The sequence below is a fragment of the Hordeum vulgare genome, chromosome 3H (genome assembly GCF_904849725.1).
Source record: "Hordeum vulgare subsp. vulgare chromosome 3H, MorexV3_pseudomolecules_assembly, whole genome shotgun sequence".
NCBI lineage: Eukaryota > Viridiplantae > Streptophyta > Magnoliopsida > Poales > Poaceae > Hordeum > Hordeum vulgare.
In genome coordinates this window covers 487638396-487665337 of record NC_058520.1, presented here as the reverse complement: position 1 = coordinate 487665337, position 26942 = coordinate 487638396, and the positions used below count along the sequence as shown (strand labels likewise).

The 26942-nt window shown below is 46.5% G+C and overlaps 1 pseudogene; it reads left to right on the top strand.

The window, feature by feature from the left end:
• Nucleotides 1–4164: 4164 nt before the first annotated feature.
• On the top strand, nucleotides 4165–25471 carry LOC123441907 (annotated as a pseudogene).
• Nucleotides 25472–26942: the final 1471 nt, after the last annotated feature.

The window sequence follows — 26942 nt, the reverse complement described above, 5'->3', positions numbered from 1 at the left end:
CGCTCTTATATTTCTTTACAAAGAGAATACTTGATAGAAGCATGGATCTTCCGACCGGAAGAGACACTAATTTTGATCCTAAGCGAGGCAATCCGAGCGACTAGTCGTCGGCGTTAAACGAGGTAAGCGATGTAGAGACACCATAGGTCCACCACCACGGGGAACTAGCTCCCTTCGGGCTTGTTCGGTTAATCCCCACCACAAGAAGATTGAAGCGGATTGGAGGGGTTTGAGGTGGATTTTGACTTGCTAGGGATTTAATCCCTTCCAATCCCCTTCAAACCCCTTGAAAATCTATGAAACCGAACAAGGCCTTCTTGGTTGCGGCATCATCAAAGGTGTGGTAGTCGGCAACTTAAACAATCCCATCTTAATTGTTGCACCGATATCATGGAGTCCGCCTTATCCACGGCCCAAAGCAATATCTCGAGCATGTTCCTCCTCTCATCCGCGTGGAACAACCGCATCTCTTCCTCCTTGTTCACCGCTTCGGATCTCGCACAACCTCGCCAACTTACTTTCATTGCCTCCCACGAATATCGCCAATTTCTTATCGCTCGTCTCCAACGTCATCATCTTTGATTGGGGAAAATTGTATCTCAACAATGGGAGCGAAACATAGAACTGTGGATACAAATGCGAGAAGGCATGCACACCTCACAAGTTATGTAATTTCAACATCACTCTCCTCGTTGACCGCCACCCATGCTTGAGGATCAAGGCAGAAAGAAAGACACCGTGCAGAGGCACGTTATCAGCTTGTTTTTCCTCAAAAAATCATATGAAAAAACTATATATAGGTTTATACCTCCATACTAACCACAACACTTTTATTTAGAGCATCTACAACGGGACCCCATATCCACCCCAAACGTCCCGATCACTGTCCGGACACAAAATTTCCATCTAACCGGGCCTCGCAAAATCCGACCCAAAAGCCCGCACTGACTAGCACTCCCGATACCCGGTCCATATATGGGGCAGATATGGGGACACCGGGACATACGCAGAAATCATCGTCCTGACGGGCGCCTCCTTGTGTCCTCGGTGACGCCGCATTCATGGTGTCGTGTGGTGTCGCTCCGGCGTGTCATTAGAGGGAACATGTCTGGCTATTTAAGTCGGACGACGACCGTCCAACCCTGGCCTACCCGCACTTCTCCCCTCCGCGTCTCCACCATCAATCTAGTCCCCGTTAACCACGAACCATGGCCGTCGTAGGATCACCATCTACGCCATGCTCACTCCCGAGCGGTGGTTGTAGCTATTAGAGAAGATCCAGACGAGGTGCGAAGCGTGGATCGCTATCGTCTTGCCTTTGAGTTCGCCGCAACATGAGGAGGAGGATACCGTCACGGGGGAGGAGATTGCATCCATAGAGGAGGAGGAGGTAGGTCCGGCGCCCGTGGTCGTCGACATGCCCTATGCGATGGCGAAGTATGAGGTCGCCCAAGTAGAGGAGGTGGCGGAGCAACATGCCATCCTCGACTCCATCCAGTCAGAGTTATCGGAGTAGCAAGCTATCCACGACTCCATGTAGTCTGAGGCATTGGAGTAGCACGCCATCCTTGAATCCATCTAGTCGAAGGCGGAGATGGAGGCCAAACGCCGCTTTCGCCGTCAGTGAAACATGAAGATAGATGATATTTTTGTCAACATGGACTTCGTCGAGGACTCAGAGGTGCTCCCGACTGCCAATGACCACATCAACATCTTCGATGAGAAGGACCAGTAGTCTAGTTAGTAGTAATTTAGTTCTATGTAGATCATGTTATTGCATGATTTTGTATCAAAACCCCAATTATGAAATGGCTACTATGGTTGTTTGAGATGAAATATGGGGTATGATGTGGACACGGTCGAGTCCGTGGACGTTTGGCAACTTAAATTGGGTATGTGTTGGTTGTAGATGCTTTTCTTTAATATAGTACAATAGAAGTTTGTTTACATGCACAAGCATATACTTATCCTAAATTCGGCCAAAGGTTGGAGCCGTCCCCGAAGGTCGCCCCCAACCATTTTTTTTAAATCAAACTCGGCCTAAACTCAGCCAAAAACACACAAATTTGAAGTAATTTTGACGTTTTCATTGATATTTGTACAAACTGAACTAAAAACATAATTTAAACACTACTATGCCATAGCCGCCGCCTTCTACATATCGAGAAGCTTGTAAAAGTTGGTGTAGTTGCAGCTGTTGTCGCCGTCGCGCCGCCGTCCTTGCTGCACCCTTGTTGTCGGAGTTCTGGGAATGGGGGTAACCAGACCTGCCTGCCTGCGGGCCAGGGCTAGCCCACTAACCAATGGACCCGGAACCACTCACGACAAGGCCCTCGCGATGGTCCAAGCCTCGCGAGGAGGAGCAGCTTCAAGACTCACAGGGGGCCTCCACAAGACCCCTCCCGAGCGGCGGAGATTCCGAGGCAAGACCCAGCCTTGGGAGTTAAGGATGATCCAGGGGAAGGACAGGTGAGCACCGGGTTACAGGACGGTGCACTTCCCCCTTTCGTGCAAAGGAGGGAAGGACGTACGCGGGTTCCGAAGGAATCTTCTAAAGGTTTCCATTCTGGTGCAACAAGGCCATCGCCGTCCGCCGGCAGGACGGACATCATCCCTGGACCCGACCCTGCTGCGCTGATAGCCACTTTGCAGGCGAAGACCACCTTTGGGCAGGAGAGCGTGTTCCCGTGTTCCCCTTCGAAATTGGCCATTATGGGATCCCTTCCCGCCGAAATGACAAGGGAAGAGGACCGGGGCCGCCACTATATGTAGAGGATAGGTTACTTCGTAGGGGGATCCCGATTCATTCATTCGCCCATCGGTATCACACAAGGCCGAACCAGCCTCCGGAGTCTCCCGAACATTGTACTAGTTCATACACCAACCTCCACGAGAGGCAATTCACCAAAGCAGGAGTAGGGTATCACGCTTCCCTGCGGCCCGAACCTGGGTAAAACTGCCGTGTTCTGTGTCTTTCTCGCCATGGAGTGAGGTCTTCATCATCCCCGTCGAGTAGCGAGCTAGGTGAGGCACGCCCACGAGAGATCTTCGTACACGCCCCTGAGTTCGAATCTTTAGGGTTGTGTGGAGCCCGAAATCCGACACCTGCACTGGGTCGCCGTGGCGTACTGGGTTGGACGATCCGGGTGCCTCCTCGTCGGTGTCGTCGAGGATGATGATGGCGCCCTCCTCGCGGTCGCGTTGGAAGGTTCGGTGACGTTTCGGTATAGTTGAGTTATATGTATGGTGACCGAAGTTTTGTTCGGATTCCCGGATGAGATCCCGGACGTCACGAGGACTTCCGGAATGGTCTAGAAATGAAGATTGATATATAGGAAGTTAGTATTTGGATTCCGGAAGGTTTTCGGGCATTGCCGGCAGTGTACCGGGAGTGACGAACGGGTTTCGGGGGCCCACTGGGTGGGCCCACCATGCCCCAAGGGGCCCACATGAGTTTATTGGATGCGGAGTAAGGCTTAATGGGCTGACAAATCATCCAAGGAAAGCCCATGAGGAAAAAGGTGGAAAATCCAAAAGAGGTGGGCAATTTAGGAAGGAGTCCTAATCCAAGTGGGATTGGAGGAGGACTCCTCCCGCCTCCACTTCGGCCGAAGCCAAGAGGCTCACCTTGAGCCTCAAGCCTAGCCCCTCCCTCCTCCTATATATACTAGATGGTTTAGGGTTTTTGAGACACAACTTTGCCACGTGCAACCCTAATCTCTACTTCGTAGTTCTTCCTCTAGATCGAATTTCTGCGGTGCTTAGTCAAAGCCCTACAGGAATAAGATCACCACCACCACCGGAGCGCCGTCACACTGCCGGGGAACTCATCTACATACCCGTCTCTCTTGCTGGAAGAAGGCGGAGATCGTCATCGAGCTATACGTGTGCGGAACGCGGAGGTGTCGTCCGTTCGGCACTTGATCGGGACGGTTCGTGGGACAGATCGTTGGACGGTTCGCAAGATAGATCGAGAAGACATACCACTACATCGACCACGTTTATTAACGCTTCCACTTACCAATCTACAAGGGTATGTGGATCCGATCTCCCTCTCGTAGATGATCATCACCATGATAGGTCTTCGTGTGCGTAGGAATTTTTTTGTTTCCCATGCAACGTTACCCAACAAATCCGCGCGGAGAGGCGGGCCGCATGCGTGGCATGGCCGGCACAGGCGGGTCGGAATGCCCAGCGATGCTCCGCCACCCCGTCGGCCGACGTTCACGTTGGACGGGCTTCCAACGAGCGACGGGGGCTGCCGCCTTCACCAACCACGCAGCATCCCCCCGTCGCCCCGACCCTTCCACGCGTCCAGGCTGTTCCACCCCCCTCTCGAGTCTGTCAGCACCTGACACATAGACATGTAGCGCTCTTCGTGGTGCATGAGCTCACGCGTCGACACACCGCCCGCCGCCGCCACGTCGGCGGGCGCAGGCGCGCTCTCGGGCGCGACATCGTCGGCGAGTGATACGTCTCCAACGCATCTATAGTTTTTTATCGTTCCATTCTATTATATTATCAACTTTGGATATTTTATAAGCATTAATATGCTATTTTATATTATTTTTCGGACTAACCTATTGACCTAGAGCCTAGTGCCAGTTTTTTGTTTTTTCCTTGTTTTTGACCTTTTTCAGATAGGAATATCAAATGGAGTCCAAATGGAATAAAACTTTCGCGATGATTTTTTTGGACCAAAAGAGACCCACGAAGCTTTGGAAGAAGGCCAGAAGAGCCACGAGGGAGTCACGAGCCCGGTAGGCGCGCCCTACCCCCCCCCCCGGGGGGGGGGGGAGGGCCTAGCAAGCTCGTGACCTCCTCGTGGGCCCAACTGACGTAATTCCACCTCCATAAATTCCTATAAATACAGAAACCCCCAAAAATAAATCTAGATCAGGAGTTCCGCCGCCGCAAGCCTCTGTAGCCACCAAAAACCAATCGGGAGCCCGTTTCGGCACCATGCCGGAGGGGGAATCCATCTCCGGTGGCCATCTTCATCACCCCGGCGATCTCCATGACGAGGAGGGAGTAGTTCTCCCTCGGGGCTGAGGGTATGTACCAGTAGCTATGTGTTTGATCTCTCTCTCTCTCTCATGTTCTTGAGATGTCACGATCTCGATGTACCGCGGGCTTTGCTACTATAGCTGGATCCTGTAATGTTCTTCCCCCTCTCCCTTCTTGTAATGAATTGAGTTTCCCCTTTGAAGTTATCTTATCGGATTGAGTATTTAAGAACATTTGATGTATGTCTTGCACGTGTCTATCTATGTTGACAATGGGATATTCATGTGAGTACTTGATGTATGTTTTGGTGTTCAACTTGCGGGTTTCATGACATCGGGAACCTATGCATAGGGATTGGCACACGTTTTAACTCTCCGGTAGAAACTTTGGGGCACTCTTTGCGTTGGAATTATGCCCTAGAGGCAATGATAAATAAGTTATTATTATAATTCATGTATCAAGATAATCGTTTATTATCCATGCTATAATTGTATTGAATGAAGACATAGATACATGTCTGGATACATAGACAAAACACTGTCCCTATCAAGCCTCTAGTTGGCTAGCCAGTTGATCAAGGATAGTCAAGGTCTTCTGAGTATGTACAAGGTGTTGTTGCTTGATAACTGGATCACGTCATTGGGAGAATCATGTGATGGACTAGACCCAAACTAATAGACGTAGCATGTTGATCGTGTCATTTTGTTGCTACTGTTTTCTGCGTGTCAAGTATTTATTCCTATGACCATGAGATCATATAACTCACTAACACCGGAGGAATGCTTTGTGTGTATCAAATGTCGCAACGTAACTGGGTGACTATAAAGATGCTCTACAGGTATCTCCAAAGGTGTTCGTTGAGTTAGTATGGATCAAGACTGGGATTTGTCACTCCGTGTGACGGAGAGGTATCTCTGGGCCCACTCGGTAATACAACATCACACACAAGCCTTGCAAGCAATGTAACTTAGTGTAAGTTGTGGGATCTTGTATTACAGAATGAGTAAAGAGACTTGCCGGTAAACGAGATTGAAATAGGTATGCGGATAATGACGATCGAATCTCGGGAAAGTAACATACCAAAGGACAAAGGGAATGACATACGGGATTATATGAATCCTTGGCACTCAGGTTCAAATGATAAGATCTTCGTAGAATATATAGGATCCAATATGGGCATCCAGGTCCCGCGATATTGACCGAGGAGTCCCTCGGGTCATGTCTACATATTTCTCGAACCCGCAGGGTCTGCACACTTAAGGTTCGACGTTGTTTTATGCATATTTGAGTTATATGGTTGGTTACCGAATGTTGTTCGGAGTCCCGGATGAGATCACGGACGTCACGAGGGTTTCCAGAATGGTCCGAAGACGAAGATTGATATATAGGATGACCTCATTTGATTACCGGAAGGTTTTCGGAATTACGGAGAATGTACCGGGAATGACGAATGGGTTCCGGATGTTCACCGGGGGGGAAGCCCACCCCGGAGAAGCTCATAGGCCTTAGGGGTGCCGCACCAGCCCTTAGTGGGATGGTGGGAAAGCCCAAAGAGGCCCCTGCGCGGGAGATAAGAAAATCAAAGAGAAAAAAAAGGGGAAGTGGGAAGGAAGGGAAGGACTCCACCTTCCAATCCTGGTTGGACTAGGATTGGAGGAGGAATCCTCCTCCCCCCCTTCGGCCGAACCCCTTGGGGCTCCTTGAGCCCCAAGGAAAGGCCCCTCCCCTCCCACCTATATATACAGAGGTTTTAGGGCTGATTTGAGACAACTTTTCCACAGCAGCCCGACCATATACCTCCATGGTTTTTCCTCTAGATCGCGTTTCTGCGGAGCTCGGGCGGAGCCCTGCTGAGATTAGATCACCACCAACCTCCGGAGCGCCGTCACGCTGCCGGAGAATTCATCTACCTCTCCATCTCTCTTGCTCGATCAAGAAGGCCGAGATCATCATCGAGTTGTATGTGTGCTCAACGCGGAGGTGCCGTCCGTTCGGCACTAGATCGGAGCGGATCGTGGGACGGATCGCGGGACGGTTCGTAGGACGGTTCGCGGGGCGGATCGAGGGACGTGAGGACGTTACACTAAATCAACCGCGTTTATTAACGCTTCTGCTGTGCGACCTACACGGGTACATAGATCTGAAATCCCCCTCGTAGATGGACATCACCATGATAGGTCTTCATGCGCGTAGGAAATTTTTTGTTTCCCATGCGACGTTCCCCAACAGTGGCATTATGAGCTAGGTTCATGCGTAGATGTCATCTCGAGTAGAACACAAAAGTTTTTGTGGGCGGTGATGTGCGATTTGCTGCCCTCCTTAGTCTTTTCTTTATTCCCTGGTATTGTTGGATCGAAGCGGCTCGGACCGACATTACTCATACGCTTACGAGAGACTGGTTTCATCGCTACGAGCAACCCCGTTGCTCAAAGATGACTGGCGAGTGTCGGTTTCTCCAACTTTAGTTGAATCGAATTTGCCCAAGGAGGTCCTTGGATGAGATTAAATAGCAATTCATATATCTCCATTGTGGTGTTTGGGTAAGTAAGATGCGATCCTACTAGATACCCATGGTCACCACGTAAAACATGCAACAACAATTAGAGGACGTCTAACTTGTTTTTGCAGGGTATGCTTGTGATGTGATATGGACAACGATATGATGTGATATATTGGATGTATGAGATGATCATGTTGTAATATTTAATATCGACTTGCACGTCGATGGTACGGCAACCGACACGAGCCATAGGGTTGTCTTTAAACTAACGTTTGTGCTTGCAGATGCGTTTACTATTTTGCTAGGATGTAGCTTTAGTAGTAATAGCATGAGTAGCACGACAACCCTGATGGCAACACGTTGATGGAGATCATGGTGTGGCGCCGGTGACAAAGAAGATCGTGTCGGTGCTTTGGTGATGGAGATCAAGAAGCACATGATGATGGCCATATTTGCATGTGATGTTAATCCTTTTATGCACCTTATTTTGCTTAGAACGAGGTAGCATTATGAGGTGATCTCTCACTAAAATTTCAAGACGAAATTGTGTTCTCCCCGACTGTGCACCGTTGCTACAGTTCGTCGTTTCGAGACACCACATGATGATCGGGTGTGATAGACTCAACGTTCACATACAACGGGTGCAAAACAGTTGCACACGCGGAACACTCGGGTTAAGCTTGACGAGCCTAGCATGTGCAGACATGGCCTCGGAACACATGAGACCGAAAGGTCGATCATGAATCATATAGTTGATATGATTAGCATAGGGATGCTTACCACTGAAACTATCCTCAACTCACGTGATGATCGGACTTGAGCTAGTGGAATTGGATCATGAACCACTCAAATGACTAGAGATATGTACTTTTTGAGTGGGAGTTTAGCAAGTAATTTGATTAAGTTAAACTTTAATTATCTTGAACATAGTCTAAGTCTACTTTGAATATATTTGTGTTGTAGATCATGGCTCACGCGAGAGTCACCCTGAATTTTAATACGTTCCTAGAGAAAGCTAAGTTGAAAGATGATGGAAGCAACTTTGTAGACTGGGCTCATAGTCTTAAGTTGCTCCTGCAAGCTGGGAAGAAGGATAATGTCCTTAATGCGGCGCTAGGAGATGAACCACCCGCTACGGCTGACCAAGATGTTAAGAACGCTTGGTTAACACGTAAGGAGCACTACTCAGTAGTTGTCTTGTATGGCTTAGAGTCGGGACTTCAACGTCGCTTTGAGCATCATGGAGCAGATGAGATGTTCCAGGAGTTGAAGTTTATCTTTCAATAGAACACCCGGATCGAGAGGTATGAGACCTCTGATAAATTCTATGCTTGCAAGATGGAGGAGAATTCGTCTGTCAGTGAACATGTGCTCAAAATGTCTGGGTACTCAAACCGTCTAGCTGAGCTGGGGATTGAACTCCCGCAAGAGGCTATCACTGAAAAAATTCTTCAATCACTGCCGCCAAGCTATAAGGGCTTTGTGTTGAACTACAACATGCAAGGTATGAACAAGTCACCCGGCGAGTTGTTCGCGAGGCTGAAAGTCGCAGAGTCAGAACTCCGTAAAGAGCATCAAGTGTTGGTGGTGAATAAGACCACTAGTTTCAAGAGAAACGGCAAAGGAAAGAAGGGTAATTCAAAGAAGAGAGGCGAGCCTGTTGCCAATCCGACGAAGAAACCCAAAGCTGCACCTAAGCCTGAAACGGAGTGCTATTATTGCAAGGGTATGGGCCACTAGAAGCGCAACTGCCCCAAGTATTTGGCTGATAAGAAGGCGGCCAAAGAAAAATCAGGTATATTTGATATACAAGTTATTGATGTGTACTTAACCAGCTCTCGTAGTAGTGCGTGGGTATTCGATACCGGTTCTGTTGCTCATATTTGCAACTCAAAACATGAACTGTGGAATAGGCGAAGGCTGGCGAAAGATGAAGTGACGATGCGCATGGGAAATGGTTCCAAGGTTGATGCAATCGCTGTCGGCACAGTTTCACTTCAGTTACCATCATGATTAGTTATGAACTTAAATAATTGTTATTTAGTGCGTGCGTTAAGCATGACCATTATATCTGGATCTTGTTTATTGCGAGACGGTTACTCGTTTAAGTCAGAGAATAATGGTTGTTCTACTTCTGTGAGTAATATCTTTTATGGTCATGCACCCAATGTGAGAGGATTGTTCATATTGAATCTTTATAGTGATAATACACATATACATAACATTGAGACCAAAAGAGTTAGAGTTAACAATGATAGCGCCATGTTTTTGTGGCACTGCTGTTTAGGTCATATTGGTGTAAAGCGGATGAGAAACTCCATTCCAATGGACTTTTGGAGTCACTTGACTTTGATTCACTTGACACGTGTGAACCATGCCTCATGGGCAAGATGACTAAAACTCCGTTCTCCGGAACAATGGAGCGTGCAAGTGACTTGTTGGAAATCATACATACCGATGTGTGTGGTCCGATGAGCATGGAGGCGCGCGGCGTATATCGTTATTTTTTCACCTTCACTGATGATTTGAGTAGATATGGTTATGTCTACTTGATGAAGCACAAGTTTGAAACATTTGAAAAGTTCTAGCAATTTCAGAGTGAAGTTGAAAATCATCGTAACAAGAAGATCAAGTTCCTACGGTCTGATCGTGGGGGTGAATATTTGAGTTTCGAGTTTGGTGCTCACTTAAAACAATGTGGAATTGTTTCACAATTGACACCGCCTGGAACACCACAGCGTAATGGTGTGTCCGAACGTCGTAATCGTACTTTATTAGAGATGGTGCGATCTATGATGTCTCCTACCGATTTGCCGTTATCATTTTGGGGTTATGCATTGGAAACACATGCATTCACTTTAAATAGGGCACCATCAAAATCCGTTGAGACGACACCATACGAACTATGGTATGGCAAAAGACCAAAGTTGTCGTTTCTTCAAGTTTGGGGATGTGATGCTTATGTCAAAAAGCTTCAGCCTGAAAAGCTGGAACCCAAAGCGGAAAAGTGCATCTTCATAGGTTACCCAAAAGAGACACTTGGGTACACCTTCTATCTCAAATCCGAGGGCAAAGTGTTTGTTGCTAAGAACGGAGCTTTTCTCGAGAAGGAGTTTCTCGAGAGAGATTTGAGTGCGAGGAAGATAGAACTTGATGAGGTTGTCGAACCTCTCATCCCTCTGGATGATGGCGCAGGGCAAGGGGAAACAACTGTCGTTGTGACGCCGGTTGAGGAGGAAGTAAATGATGGTGATCATGAAACTCCAGATCAAGTTCCTATCGGACCTCGCAGGTCGACGAGACCGCGTACTACTCCAGAGTGGTACGGTAATCACGTCTTATCAATTATGTTGTTAGACAACAATGAGCCTGCGAAGTATGAAGAAGCAAAGGTGGGCCCAAATTCCAACAAATGGCTGGAGGCCATGAAGTCCGAGATAGGATCCATGTATGAAAACAAAGTGTGGACTTTGGAAGTACTACCTGAGGGCCGCAAGGCTATTCAGAACAAATGGATCTTTAAGAAGAAGACTGACACTGACGGTAATGTGACCGTTTGTAAAGCTCGACTTGTGGCAAAGGGTTTTTACAAGTTCAAGGAGTTGACTACGATGAGGCATTCTCACCCGTAGTGATGCTTAAGTCCGTCAGAATCATGTTAGCAATAGCTGCATTTTTCGATTATGAAATCTGGCAGATGGATGTCAAAACGGCGTTCCTTAGCGGTTTCCTTAAGGAAGAGTTGTATATGATGCAATCCGAAGGTTTTGTCGATCCTAACAATGCTAACAAAGTGTGCAAGCTCCAGCGATCCATTTATGGACTGGTGCAAGCATCTCAGAGTTGGAATAAACGCTTTGATGAGGTGATCAAAGCATTTGGGTTTGTACAAGTGGTTGGAGAATCCTGTATTTACAAGAGAGTGAGTGGGAGCTCTGTGGTATTTCTAATATTATATGTGGATGACTTATTGCTGATTGGAAACAACGTGGAGTTTTTGGAGAGCATAAAGGATTAATTGAATAAAAGTTTCTCTATGAAGGACCTAGGAGAAGCTGCTTACATTCTAGGCATTAAGATCTATAGGGATAGATCGAAACGCGTGATAGGACTTTCACAAATTACATACCTTGATAAAGTTTTGAAGAGGTTCAAAATGGAACAGTCCAAGAAGGGGTTCTTGCCAGTTTTACAAGGTACGAGATTGAGTAAGACTCTGTGCCCAGCAACTGATAAAGATAGAGAGCATATGAGCACCGTCCCCTATGCTTCAGCCATAGGTTCTATCATGTATGCAATGTTGTGCACTAGACCGGACGTTAGCCTGGCCATAAGTATGGCAGGCAGGTTCGAGAGTAATCCAGGAGTGGATCACTGGACGGGGTCAAGAATATCCTGAAGTACCTGAAATTGACTAAGTAGATGTTTCTCGTGTATGGAGGTGACAAAGAGCTCGCCGTAAAAGGTTACGTCGATGCAAGCTTTGACACAGATCCAGACGACTCTAATTCACAGACCGGATACGTATTTATTCTTAATGGGTGTGCGGTAAGCTGGTGCAGTTCCAAGCAAAGCGTCGTAGCTGATTCTACATGTGAAGCGGAGTACATGGCTGCCTCGGAGGCGGCTAAGGAGGGTGTCTGGATGAAGCAGTTCATGACGGATCTTGGAGTGGTGCCAAGTGCACTGAATCGAATAACCCTGTTTTGTGACAAAACATTGCCTTAGCAAAGGAACCACGGTTTCACAAGAAGACCAGACACATCAAACGACACTTCAACCTCATCCGCGACTACGTCGAAGGGCGGCACATAAATATATGCAAAGTGCACACGGATCTGAATGTAGCAGACCCGCTGACTAAACCTCTTCCACGGGCAGAGCATCATCAACACCAGAATTGTATGGGTGTTAGATTTATTACAATGTAATTCGCATGGTGATGTGAGGGCTAGATTATTGACTCTAGTGCAAGTGGGAGACTGTTGGAATTATGCCCTAGAGGCAATGATAAATAAGTTATTATTATAATTCCTGTATCAAGATAATCGTTTATTATCCATGCTATAATTGTATTGAAAGAAGACTTAGATACATGTGTGGATACATAGACAAAACACTGTCCCTAGCAAGCCTCTAGTTGGCTAGCCAGTTGATCAAGGATAGTCAGGGTCTTCTGACTATGTACAAGGTGTTGTTGCTTGATAACTGGATCACATCATTGGGAGAATCATGTGATGGACTAGACCCAAACTAATAGACGTAGCATGTTGATCGTGTCATTTTGTTGCTACTGTTTTCTACGTGTCAAGTATTTATTCCTATGACCATGAGATCATATAACTCACTGACACCGGAGGAATGCTTTGTGTGTATCAAACGTCGCAACGTAACTGGGTGACTATAAAGATGCTCTACAGGTATCTCCGAAGGTGTTCGTTGAGTTAGTATGGATCAAGACTGGGATTTGTCACTCCGTGTGACGGAGAGGTATCTCGGGGCCCACTCGGTAATACAACATCACACACAAGCCTTGCAAGCAATGTGACTTAGTGTAAGTTGCGGGATCTTGTATTACGGAACGAGTAAAGAGACTTGCCGGTAAACGAGATTGAAATAGGTATGCGGATACTAACGATCGAATCTCGGGCAAGTAACATACCGAAGGACAAAGGGAATGACATACGGGATTATATGAATCCTTGGCACTGAGGTTCAAATGATAAGATCTTTGTAGAATATGTAGGATCCAATATGGGCATCCAGGTCCCACTATTGGATATTGACCGAGGAGTCCCTCGGGTCATGTCTACTTAGTTCTCGAACCCGCACGGTCTGCACACTTAAGGTTCGATGTTGTTTTATGCGTATTTGAGTTATATGGTTGGTTACCGAATGTTGTTCGGAGTCCCGGATGAGATCACGGACGTCACGAGGGTTTCCGGAATGGTCCAGAGACGAATATTGATATATAGGATGACCTCATTTGTTTACCGGAAGGTTTTCGGAATTACCGGGAATGACGAATGGGTTCCGGATGTTCACCGGGGGGGCAGCCCACCCCGGAGAAGCCCTTAGGCCTTAGGGGAGCTGCACCATCCCTTAGTGGGCTGGTCGGCAAGCCCAAAGAGTCCCCTGTGCAGGAGATAAGAAAATCAAAGAGAAAACAAAAAAGGGGGAAGTGGGAAGGAAGGGAAGGACTCCACCTTCCAATCCTAGTTGGACTAGGATTGGAGGAGGAATCCTCCTCCCCCCCTTCGGCCGAACCCCTTGGGGCTCCTTGAGCCCCAAGGCAAGGCCCCTCCCCTCCCACCTATTTTTACGGAGGTTTTAGGGCTGATTTGAGACAACTTTTCCACGACAGCCCGACAACATACCTCCACGGTTTTTCCTCTAGATCATGTTTCTGCGGAGCTCGGGCAGAGCCCTGCTGAGATTAGATCACCACCAACCTCCGGAGCGCCGTCACGCTGCCGGAGAACTCATCTACCTCTCTGTCTCTTTTGCTGGATCAAGAAGGCCGAAATCATCGTTGAGTTGTACGTGTGCTGAACGCGGAGGTGTCGTCCGTTCGGCACTATATCGGAGCGGATCGTGGGACGGATCGCGGGACGGTTTGTGGGATAGTTCGCGGGCGGATCGAGGGACATGAGGACGTTCCACTACATCAACCACGTTTATTAACGCTTCTGTTGTGCGATCTACAAGGGTACGTAGATCTGAAATCCCCCTCGTAGATAGACATCACCATGATAGGTCTTCGTGCGCGTAGGAAATATTTTGTTTCCCATGCGACGTTCCCCAACACTTTGAAGTTCTATGTTTTGGTTGAATAGATGATTCTAAGATTGTGTGATGCATATCATATAATCATGCCCACGGATACTTGAGGTGACAATAGAGTATCTAGGTGACATTATGGTCTTGGTTGATGTGTGTCTTAAGGTGTTCTTCTAGTATGAACTCTAGGATAGATTGAACGGAAAGAATAGCTTCGTGTTATTTTACTACGGACTCTTGAATAGATCGATCAGAAAGAATAACTTTGTGGTGGTTTCGTACCTGACAATAATCTCTTCGTTTGTTCTCCGCTATTAGTGACTTTGGAGTGACTCTTTGTTGCATGTTGAGGGCTAGTTATATGATCCAATTATGTTATCATTGTTGAGAGAACTTCACTAGTGAAAGTATGAACCCTAGGCCTTGTTTCCACGCATTGCAATACCGTTCGTGCTCACTTTTATTATTAATTACCTTGCTGTTTTTATATTTTCAGATTACAAAAACCTATATCTACTATCCATATTGCACTTGTATCACCATCTCTTCGCCGAACTAGTGCACCTATACAATTTACCATTGTATTGGGTGTGTTGGGGACACAAGAGACTCTTTGTTATTTGGTTGCAGGGTTACTTGAGAGAGACCATCTTCATCCTACGCCTCCTGCGGATTGATAAACCTTAGGTCACCCATTTGAGGGAAAATTGCTACTGTCCTACAAACCTCTGCACTTGGAGGCCCAACAACGTCTACAAGGAGAAGGTTGCGTAGTAGACATCAAGCTCTTTTCTGGCGCCGTTGCCGAGGAGGTTAGCGCTTGAAGGTATATCTTTAGATCTTTCAATTGAATCTTTTAGTTTCTTGTTTTATCACTAGTTTAGTTTATTAAAATAAAACTACAAATAAATGGAATTAAGGTTGCCTCGTGAAAATGATGGAAAAGAAAATTGTGCTCAAGTGCTAGAAGAAGAATTACATACAATGCTTGGCATAAAATATGTGAATGATGAGCATGATTGCAATGTTGTTAGTATGAATTCTTTGAATACCCATGATGCTAATGATATGCAAAGCCACAAGCTTGGGGATGCTATGTTTGATGAAGATGATCTTTTTAGTTCCCCCACTTTGAATGATCAAAATTATTATGATGAAAGCATGCCCCCTATCTATGATAATTATTGTGATGATACGTATGCTATAAAGAAGAAAGACGATAAAACTTGTCACAATTATGAGTACCCTTTTACTGAACATTACTCTTTTAATGTGGAAACAATTCATAGTGTTCAAGTCTTTTACGATACTCCCGCTATTAATCATGAGAATAAATTCGCTATTGTGGAGAGTAGTAAAATTTCTATGCTTGTAGATCATGAAAAGAATGGTGTAGGTGCTGGTTATATTGTTGAATTCATTCATGATGCTACTGAAAATTATTATGAGAGAGGATCATATGCTTCTACATATTGCAATAATATCAAGCTTCCTCTCCATGTGTTGAAACTTTTGAAGTCATGCTTGTTTTATCTTCCTATGCTAGTTGATTCTTGCTCCAATAGATTGTTTGATCACAAAATCCCTATGCATAGGAAGTGGGTTATACTTAAATGTGCTAGTCATATGCTCCATGATGATTCCATTATGTTTCAATCCTTATCTTTTATGAGCATCATTGAAATCATCGTGCCTAGCTTGAAAGGCATTAAAGAAAAGTGCTTGTTGGGAGACAACCCAATATGTATCCTTACTGTTTTTGTGTGTTCACATGATTAAGATACTGTATTAATCATGTTTTATAGCTTTTATTTCAATAAAGTGCCAAGTAAGGCCTTTATGATTAGTTTGCGTGATAGTTGTTTGATCATGCTGAAAAAGACAGAAACTTTGCGCTCGTGAAATCATTTCTAATTTCTATCCACAGACTGCTTTTAGGTTGATTATTTTTGCTGCTGATTTATATACAAATTACTTTATTGTCATAATTGTTTCAGAATTTTTGAAAGTGCAGAAGTATGGTTATTATTCAGATCATTACAGATTGTTCTGTTTTTGACAGATTCTGTTTTTAATGCATAGTTTTCTTGTTTTGGTGTTTCCATAGATTATATTGAGTAATATAAATTATATAAATAGTAAGATACAGTAGGCATTGTGTGAAAATAATTATGAGTCTTGTTTTGACAGTACCCAAGTGATTGATTTGCTCGTTATCATACTAACCATCTCACGAAGTTCCGTTAAGTTTTGTGTTGTGAAGTTTTCTAGTTTTGGATAGAGTTTCGATGGACTATGGAACAAGGAGTGGAAATAGACTAAGCTTGGGGATTCCCAAGGCACCCCAAAGCCATATTCAAGGACACCAAAGAGTCTAAGCTTGGGGACGCCCCGGGAAGGCATCCCCTCTTTCGTCTTCAATCCATCGGTAACTTTACTTGGGGCTATATTTTTATTCACCACATGATATGTGTTTTGCTTGGAGCGTCATTCTCTTTTATTAGTACTTGCTTGCTGTTATTTATATTAATGTTTCGCATCATCTAGTTCAATAAAAAAAGTCAAGGATAGCCTTTACCATGCTTAATTTGCAAGTTTAGGAGTTGCTGTTTCAAATAGAAAGTTTGTTGTAGTGCAAACATTCCCTAGAATTTTCTGTACGTCGGAATAACTTGAAATTTGGACACAGTATGCTCTTATAAATTCTCTACAGCGTGGAATGTTTTCAGAATTTTTGGAGACAATTAAGTATGGATCTTGCTGCATTCTTCACAGACTGTTTTGTTTAGGCAGACTAGTCGTCAACCCGTGCATCCGCACGGGCGAACTACTTTATATCATAATATGAATATACTTTCTCTGAAGTTTTTGAACAAAATTTTCTGCTTTTTTGAAACGCTCGCGCATTCGTGGCCCAGATTTGACAGCTGTCGTGCTTGGATCCGACAGGTCTTTAGCCAAACGTTCTGATCTTTACGTCTGCGACCCCATGGGTAACGTGGATATAATAATGTGGCCTATACAACTACATCTGCCATCTGTATTAGTACGCGATATCCACAAAGCCTAAATTTTATATGCATCATGTGATAACAAAGTAATCTTCAAATTAACTTGCTTCAAAAACATAATATAATACTGGAAAATTAGGGTTCACATACAATCTTTAAAATTCATTAGAAAAATGATAATGGAGAAACATGCAAGCTGGTAGTACGAATCTGGACATTGTTGTCGCTATAATTTTAAGGCTGCTAAAATCCAAATTTATAATTTAAAATTATCTCTTGTATATAGTAAATTCATTAAATATCTCATTATTTGAGATGAAATACTAAGAAGTAATAAAAAGAAGCATTGAAATTAAAAATACATAGATCGTAGTTTAAAATTTAAAGTTCTATAAATTTACAAAGACAACTAAATCAATCTTACCTATATGTAGTATGACAAACCTATACGGAATAACTATACATACTATAAAAATCAATACTTGCAGGTATCATACAAACCCAAGCTCTAAGAAAATAAATGTAATTTACCACTCATTCATGCATCATGCAGAAGTACGTAGTAAATTAAGAAGTTTCATACCATGTATAAGTTATAACCATATTTTATAAGAAACCATAAATATACATGATATTGGAGAATAATGATGGAACCCACAGTCTAGTCAAGTAGTAGCACACATGTCCACCAAACAGTATGAGGTCTCTTTACTTTGCATTGGTAGACTTTCGATATAATCTGCACATCGCATCCGAAGGCATCATGTCTGGCATGCAAGCGTTGACGGATAGACGGAGATTTTTTGTGGTGCATTTGATCGTCGTAACCTCTTCTTTTATGCCTTTATACTTGGATCTTATCTTTTTATGCTGGGAGTCATGACCCGTGCTTCATGACATATGTTCAGTCATATACAATATCTGAGCTATTAATGAAGATTATAATCTGTGATCAATGGACGACCACGACTGGAGATCGATTGCATCGTACACCAAATTTTTAGGTTGATTCAGCGTGGATGACACACTAAAGGCACACACAGCTTGAATGGAAACATGACTGGATGGCAGATGACGAACTGCGACGGTAGGGCACCCTTGATGATGATCCATTAACAGGCGCTGCGAACTGAAAAGGGCAATCTGCGGCAACACACGGGTAAGATTTTTTCTTTTTCTGAGAGTTCAATCGGGACAGCAAATATGCGATTTATATTTCAGAACTCAATCAGGAGAGTTCATGAGATATAAGCATGTACGCATGTGTGTCAAGATATGTACGCAATGGAAATTTTTCTACAGAAATTTCAATCAGGAGAGTATGGATGAAATCTAAATAAAGAAAGTACATGAGACGTACGCATGTACGCATGTGAATCAAGAAATGATGCCTACGTAAAAGAACACTATTCATCCAATTGTTTTGTATAGAAAGTAAATAGATGTGACGCATGATTATCTACTTTAAGCAAGAATTAACATGGAAGATACCATGGAGTTCAGTTTTTTTGTCATTAACGTGGAAGACTCTATGGAGTTCAGTTTTTTTTTCTAAGGATTATGTGGGTCAATCTCCATCGTAATAATTCGGTCTCATAAGATTAACGACTCCTAATTACTGATTAACGTGGGAATTTCTTAGAAGTGCCTAATTAGTATAAGTATAGATTGTTGTTATGTTTGCATTGTTCGCATATGTTTGCTTGTTTAATGATTCCATTTGAGGATGGGAGTTTTAAATATGCAGAGGCATTTAGTATGCAATGTCAATTAATGATTTTAGTGATTTGCTATAGTAGAGGATGATAAAGTTTTGCATTGATTTATACTAACCTATCTCACGAGTTCTTGATTGAGTTTTGTGTGGATGAAGTTTTTAAGATTTCGGAAACCATCATATGAGAGGAATTAAGGAGATACAAAAAGCTCAAGCTTGGGGATGCCCAAGTCATCCCCAATTCATATTTCAAGAAGTCTCAAGCACCTAAGCTTGGGGATGCCATGGATGGCATCCCACCTTTCTTCTTCAAACAATTATCGGTTAGTATCGGTTGAACCTAAGTTTTTGCTTCTTCACATGATTCGTGCTATCCTTGAAGTGTCGTTTTATTTTGTTCGAATAAGGTACTTAAGATCTGAAATTCTTAGATGGGAGAGTCTTCACATAGCCAAATAATTATTCACTACTCATTGAGCTTCACTTATATCTTTTGGAGTAGTTTTTCTTTTACTCTCATGCTTCACTTATATCATTTTGAGAGTCTTAAACAGCATGGTAATTTGCTTAGGTTATGAATCTAGTCCTAATATGATGGGCATCCAAGAGGGATATAATAAAAACTTTCATATAGAGTGCATCGAGTACTGTGAGAAGTTTGATTATTTGCATATAGTTTTGAGACATAAGGATGGTGATATTAGAGTCATGCTAGTTAGTAATTATGGATTGGTAGAAATACTTGTGTTAGAGTTTTTGATTCCCGTAGCATGCACATACGATGAACGGCTATGTTAGTAAGTCGGAGCATGATGTTTTTATTGAGTGTCATCCTTTGTGTGGATGTCGGTATCGCGCGATGGTTAACTCCTACCAACCCTTCCCCTAGGAGCATGCGTCTAAAACTTTGCTTCGATAGCTAAAAACTTTTGCAATAAGTATGTGAGTTCTTTATGACTAATGTTGAGTCCATGGATTATACGCACTCTCACCCTTCCACCATTGCTAGCCTCTCTAGTACCGCGCAACTTTCGTCGGTGCATACACGCACCATATATCCTTCCTCAAAACAGCCACCATACCTACCCATCATGGCATTTCCATAGCCATTCCGAGATATATTGCCATGCAACTTCCAACATTCCGTTTATTATGACACGCATCATCATTGCCATATTGCTTTGCATGATCATGTAGTTGACATCGTATTTGTGGCAAAGCCACCATTCATATCTTTCATACATGTCACTCATGATTCATTGAACATCCCGGTACACTGCCGGAGGCATTCATATAGAGTCATATATTTTGTTCTAAGTATCGAGTTGTAAGTAAATAAAGGTGTGATGATCATCATTATTAGAGCATTGTCCCATGTGAGGAAAGGACGGAAGCTATGATTCCCTCACAAGTTGGGATGAGACTCCGGATTTAAAAAAAAAGAGGCCAAAGATCCCACCTAAAAAAATGAATGAAAAAAATGAAAAAAAGAGGCCAAAGAGCCCAAACAAAAAAAAGAGAAAAAGAGAGAAGGGACAATGCTACTATCCTTTACCACACTTGTGCTTAAAAGTAGCACCATGATCTTCATGATAGAGAGTCTCATATATTGTCACTTTCATATACTAGTGGGAATTTTTGTTATAGAACTTGGCTTGTATATTCCAATGATGGGCATGCTCAATTGCCCTAGGTCGTCGTGAGCAAGCGAGTTGGATGCACACCCACTTAGTTTCTTTTTGAGCTTTCATAAACTTATAGCTCTTGTGCATCTCTTGCATGTCAATCCCTACTCGCTCATATTGGTATCTATTGATGGGCATCTCTATAGCCCATTGATACGCCTAGTTTATGTGACCATCTCCTCCTTTTTGCCTCACAACCACCACCATATTTTATTCCACCTATAGTGTTATGTCCATGGCTCACGCTCATGTATTGCGTGAGAGTTGAAAAGGTTTGAGAAAGTAAAAGTGTGAAAGGAATTGCTTGACTAAAAACGGGGTTGTGCATGATTTAAATACGTTGTGTGGGGAAGATGGAGCATAGCCAGACTATATCATATTGTAGGGATAACTCTCTTAGGCCATGTTATTTTGAGAAGACATGATTGCTTTGTTAGTATGCTTGAAGTATTATTGTTCTTATGTCAACATTAAACTTTTTGTATTGAATCATATGGATCTGAATATTCATGCCACAACATATGTTAGATAGCATTCCACATCAAAAATTCTGTTTTTGTCATTTACCTACTCGAGGACGGGCAGGAATTAAGCTTGGGGATGCTTGATATGTCTCCAACGCATCTATAATTTTTGATCGTTCCATGCTATTATATTATCAAATTTGGATGTTTTATAAGCATTAATATGCTATTTTATATTATTTTTGGGACTAACCTATTGACCTAGAGCCCAGTGTCAGTTTCTGTTTTTTCCTTGTTTTTGACCTTTTTCAGATAGGAATATCAAACGGAGTCCAAATGGAATAAAACTTTCGCGATGATTTTTTTGGACCAAAAGAGACCCCCAAAGCTTTGGAAGAAGGCCAGAAGAGCCACGAGGGAGTCACGACCCCGGTAGGCGCGCCCTACCCCTCCCCCCACCCCACCCGGGAGGGCCTAGTAGGCTCGTGACCCCCTCGTGCTCCCAACTGACGTAATTCCACTGCCATAAATTCCTATAAATACAGAAACCCCCAAAAAGAAACCTAGATCGGGAGTTCTACCGTCACAAGCCTCAGTAGCCACCCAAAACCAATCGGGAGCCCGTTCCGGCACCCTGCCGGAGGGGGAATCCATCTCCGGTGGCCATCTTCATCATCCCGGCGATCTCCATGACGAGGAGGGAGTAGTTCTCCCTCGGGGCTGAGGGTATGTACCATTAGCTATGTGTTTGATCTCTCTCTCTCTCGTGTTCTTGACATGTCATGATCTCGATGTACCGCGGGCTTTGCTACTATAGTTGGATCCTATGATGTTCTTCCCCCTCTCCCTTCTTGTAATGAATTGAGTTTCCCCTTTGAAGTTATCTTATCGGATTGAGTCTTTAAGAACACTTGATGTATGTCTTGCACGTGTCTATCTGTGGTGACAATGGGATATTCATGTGAGTACTTGATGTATGTTTCGGTGATCAACTTGCGGGTTTCGTGACATCGGGAACCTATGCATAGGGGTTGGCACACGTTTTGACTCTCGGGTAGAAAATTTGGGGCACTCTTTGAAGTTCTATGTGTTGGTTGAATAGATGATTCTGAGATTGTGTGATGCATATCGTATAACCATGCCCACGGATACTTGAGGTGACAATGGAGTATCTAGGTGATATTAGGGTCTTGGTTGATGTGTGTCTTAAGGTGTTATTCTAGTACGAACTCTAGGATAGATTGAACGGAAAGAATAGCTTCGTGTTATTTTACTACGGACTCTTGAATAGATCGATCACAAAGAATAACTTTGTGTTGTTCTCCGCTATTAGTGACTTTGGAGTGACTCTTTGTTGCATGTTGAGGGCTAGTTATATGATCTAATTATGTTATCATTGTTGAGAGAACTTCACTAGTGAAAGTATGAACCCTAGGCCTTGTTTCCACGCATTGCAATACCGTTCGTGCTCAGTTTTATTATTAATTACCTTGCTATTTTTATATTTTCAGATTACAAAAACCTATATCTTCTATCCATATTGCACTTGTATCACCATCTCTTCACCGAACTAGTGCACCTGTACAATTTACCATTGTATTGGGTGTGTTCGGGACACAAGAGACTCTTTGTTATTTGGTTGCAGGGTTGCTTGAGAGAGACCATCTTCATCCTACGCCTCCCGCGGATTGAAAAACCTTAGGTCACACACTTGAGGGAAAATTGCTACTGTCCTACAAACATCTACACTTTGAGGCCCAACAACGTCTACAAGGAGAAGGTTGCGTAGTAGACATCAGCGAGACCCAAGCGCGTCCCCATGGGAGTCGCGCTCATCAGCCTGCACCGCCAGGGGTTACAAGTGGGGAACTGCGCGGGCGCGCCGGGAACACCTGCTCAGGCATGTCCCCGCTCGGGGTTCGACGGGAGCCCCTGGAGGCACGGGACTTGGCCGCGCTAGGGAGGCGTCGTCCAGCGTCCCCCGGCGCGCTTAACAAAACGAGGAGGGAGTACTAGAGGCCCGACTACATCAATCCCCGGAGGCGCGCACAATTCGACAATGACCGCGCCAGCACACGTCCGGGCTATGAAGGAAGCGGCACGCACCATCACGACGGTAGGAGGCACGCGCGAGACCCTGCAGGCAGCCCCCATGCAAACAGGTATGAACAGCACTGCGGGGGTGGCCTGCGGGGGTGGCTTCGCGGGGACGACCAGCGCGGGTGTCCTTGCGGGGCACACCTGCTGGCCGGGAGCTGCTTCGGGCAGACGTCTGGGTCTGGGGACCGGGGACCCCTCGCCTGGGACAGGGTGGATGCACCCTTGTGTACTAGCCGGGCAATGGAGGGTGGAGCACACGCCCATGTTCCCAGGCCAGACGATCATAACCTGGGGGCCGAGGGTGGTATATCCTCCCTTGTCTCCGGTGCGTGCGACGCCCGCTTGGGGACTGAGGGTGGAACACATGCCCATGTCTCCAATGCAGGCTTCGTTCGATCGCCAACGGGTGTTCGGGTACCCGTTGTTGCCCTCGGGATGGGCTAGCCCGACCTGGGGGCAAGGCCCAGGGTACCAACGTGGGAACCCGGGGTCCCTAGCGAGGCGTGTTGGGGCAACGCCCCGGGGACTCAGGACCTACCATCTGGGCAAGCTCTCCGGCCAGCGAGCGCTAGGGGCTCCTCCCACACTCGAGGGATTGCTCAGTGCAGGTCATGCCACGCCGCTACGAGCCCAGTGACCACGAGCGGAGCATGCGCCTGAGAGGCATGGGGCTCCCGAAGCGTCCCCAGGACCTGCATCGACCCGTGACGCCTCTGCATCGTCCTTCAATCCTTCCAGAACCTACTTCATCCCGTGACACTCTCACGTAATAACGAGCCGAGGCTGTATACGCCCAGGCCCCCCCGAGGATGCGGAAGGGGTCCATCCCACGCCTAGTAGCAGCCCTACGCTCCGCGCTAGGGAAAAGACAGAGGCAATCAACACAGTCCACCAATGACTTCCGTAATCAGGCGCTTATACCTCGGGGGTAGGGACACTCGCGAGGCCAAAGCACCCTCGCGACCTCCGAGATACACCACCAGCGTAACACTCTCACGTAATAACGAACCGAGGCTGTATACACCCAGGGCCCCCCGAGGAGGCGGAGGGGTCCATCCCACGCCGAGTGGAAGCCCTATGCTCCGCGCTGGGGGAGACGAAGGCGGTGAATAACTAGGAGCGGGACGCGGCCGTTTCTTGTTCTTTTCTTGTGCTTCAAGTAGTGACCCTCAGGGACCACCCCTTTGTATTTTGAGCTATCAAAGGCTCAAAGATCTCTTTGCTTAATGTTTTGAAAAGAAAAAAAAGGCGGGGATTTCTTCTCTATGTTCTCTTGTTTTACCGAAACTTGAGTTCTCTTTCTCCCTTTGTTTTGACTGGTGTTTCGCAGGAACCTCAGGAGACCGTCGGGCTTCCCGAGGTAACCACAAGAGGGGCAGGATGGGGAATCGCTCGAGTGCCAAAGGGGATTCCTGAGGCGCGCCTCAGGAGCCTTACTGGTCATAAGGCCACTTGCCCTCCTTGATGTCGTCCTGGAATTCTGGTCGGTATTAGGGGAGGTGAGGCGCCGCCCCTTAGATGCGCCCTTCATGGCCATACCTAATGGTGGTGGGGAAATGTGCGGGATTGGGACCTGACGACATAGAGCGGTTTGAGTGTCAAGGGGGACTCCTGAGCAACATGCCACAGGAGCCTTACCGGTCGCAAGGCCACTCGACCACCCAGGTGCCGCCCACGCCGGCACCCAGGGCGTCGGGGCTTTGCCCCGCGAGGAACAACCTTGGTAATGGGTTGCTCCTCATGGCGGCAGGGAAATGTGCGGGACCGGGACCTGTAGACACAGAATGCCAAAAGGGTCCTCAAACTGCCCCACAAGCAGGGAGGAATCGTCACGAACTGAGCCATGCTCGTGGGTTAGGCCATCAGCGTCGCAACTACACGGGGCTGGCAATGGCCGTGGCCAGGAGGAAAACATCGCACACACCTCGTCCTCAAAGGACACGTTGAAAGGTACCCTCCAGTCACATCAAAGTTCCTATTAAACCTAATACATAACCATATCAGGAGGAAAAGGCGGCAGATCAGGAGGACACATCGTCGCCAGAGTTCGCTCCGCAGCCTTCGGGAGCGAGCCTTGTCACCAGGTCTTCCACATGGACCTCGACCCATTCGGCCAGGGCGGTGTGTACCGTCTTTGGCACCGGATACAGCATGGCGGCGAAGTCAAAGTCTGGGTCAAGGTGAAGGAGGTGGCTGAAGACGTCTGAGGCCCCTTGGCCCAAGAGGTCACGTCTCTTCTCCTCTGCAAGCGCGTGGACCTTCTCGGCACCCGCCTCAAGACGCTCCACGACACGGAGGAAGAAGCCCACCTATCCACTGTCATCGGGGACTAGGGGGCTTGAGACACCATCATCATAGATGTCGCTCAAAGCCCGGGAGGCTCTCCCCTCGAGGGATTGGAACATCCGGGAGCGTTCAAGTTGGAGGCCGCGAGCACGGATCGCTTCTCCAGAGGTCTCTCCAACCAAGGAAGCCGCGCCTTTCACCTTTTTGTGAAGAAGAGACAGTTTTCCTTCGGTAGTAGCCTGGGCTTCCAGCGCGACCTGTCGACGTTTCACTTCCTTATCCAACCTTCTCTCGAGGGCATTGACCGCGTTTTTCAGGTGGTCGTGGCGCTCGCATAAGCGGGACTCCTGGAGCCTTAGCTTCGCACAATAGTCAAGAACAAGGGAACGCTGAGCCTCCACCACCCCCCTGTCGATCTCCTGCTGAAGCTTCGCCTCACGAGAGGCAAGGGATTCCTCACCAAGCGACACCTGGTGCTCCTTCACCTCCAGACGCTCCTGCTCTAGGCTCTGCTCCACCTCTACCAGCGCCAGCAAGTCGGCGGAAGCTCGAAATCCCACGTCGGCACGGAAGAACTCAGAGGGCAGACCCCTTTGGGCGGCCCTCAGCCGAGCCTGTTCTTCAAGATCGGCGTTTAGGGTGCAAAGCTCCCTGTGGCGATCCTCGGAGGCCCTACGCCGACAATCAGCCTCTTGAGCCTCGGAGAGAGCACGTTTGCGGGCTTCCGCCGCCACGGCAAGAGACCTCTCCGCCTCCGCGTGGGCGCGCTCACGCAGCAGACGGACGAGGTTCATGGCAACTTCAAGTTGGCGCCACCCCGATGCAAGGTGTCGACACTCGTCCTCCAGGCGGACTTCACTGTTCGCAAGCCCGTTCCTAGATGCTGAAGCGTGTTCGCCGCGGTACGGAGCAGGCCCCACGGTGTGGCATGCAAACCATCAACATACTCCAGTGGCCAACGAGAGCTCTCGATGTCTACACGATGAGCAGGAGTGGCACGCGAGGAGTCTCTCAGCTCAAATCCAAGCTCGGGGGCTGGGGGCTCACCTGCAGGCGCTTCGTCGAAAAGAAGCGCCCCCTGAGGCCCCACGTCGCCAAGCGGAAAGGGACCGGAAGGGAGGGGCAACATGACCCTAGGAGGAGCCGCATGCGAGGGGAATGACACTCTACAGGGGAACTGGAGGCCGCGGGCGAGGAAGACCGTAGTGGGCTCATACGCGAGGGACTCAGGAGTTTGGACCCCGCTGGGCGCGACAGAAGAAACCACAAGATGCTCGGCGATCTAAGGGGCGGGCAGGGCCGACCCGTCTCCCCTGTCACCGGTAGGGAGCCCGCAGAACAAAGGCTCAGAAGGGAGGCGCAAAAATAAAGAACAAAGGAGGGTGCATATGC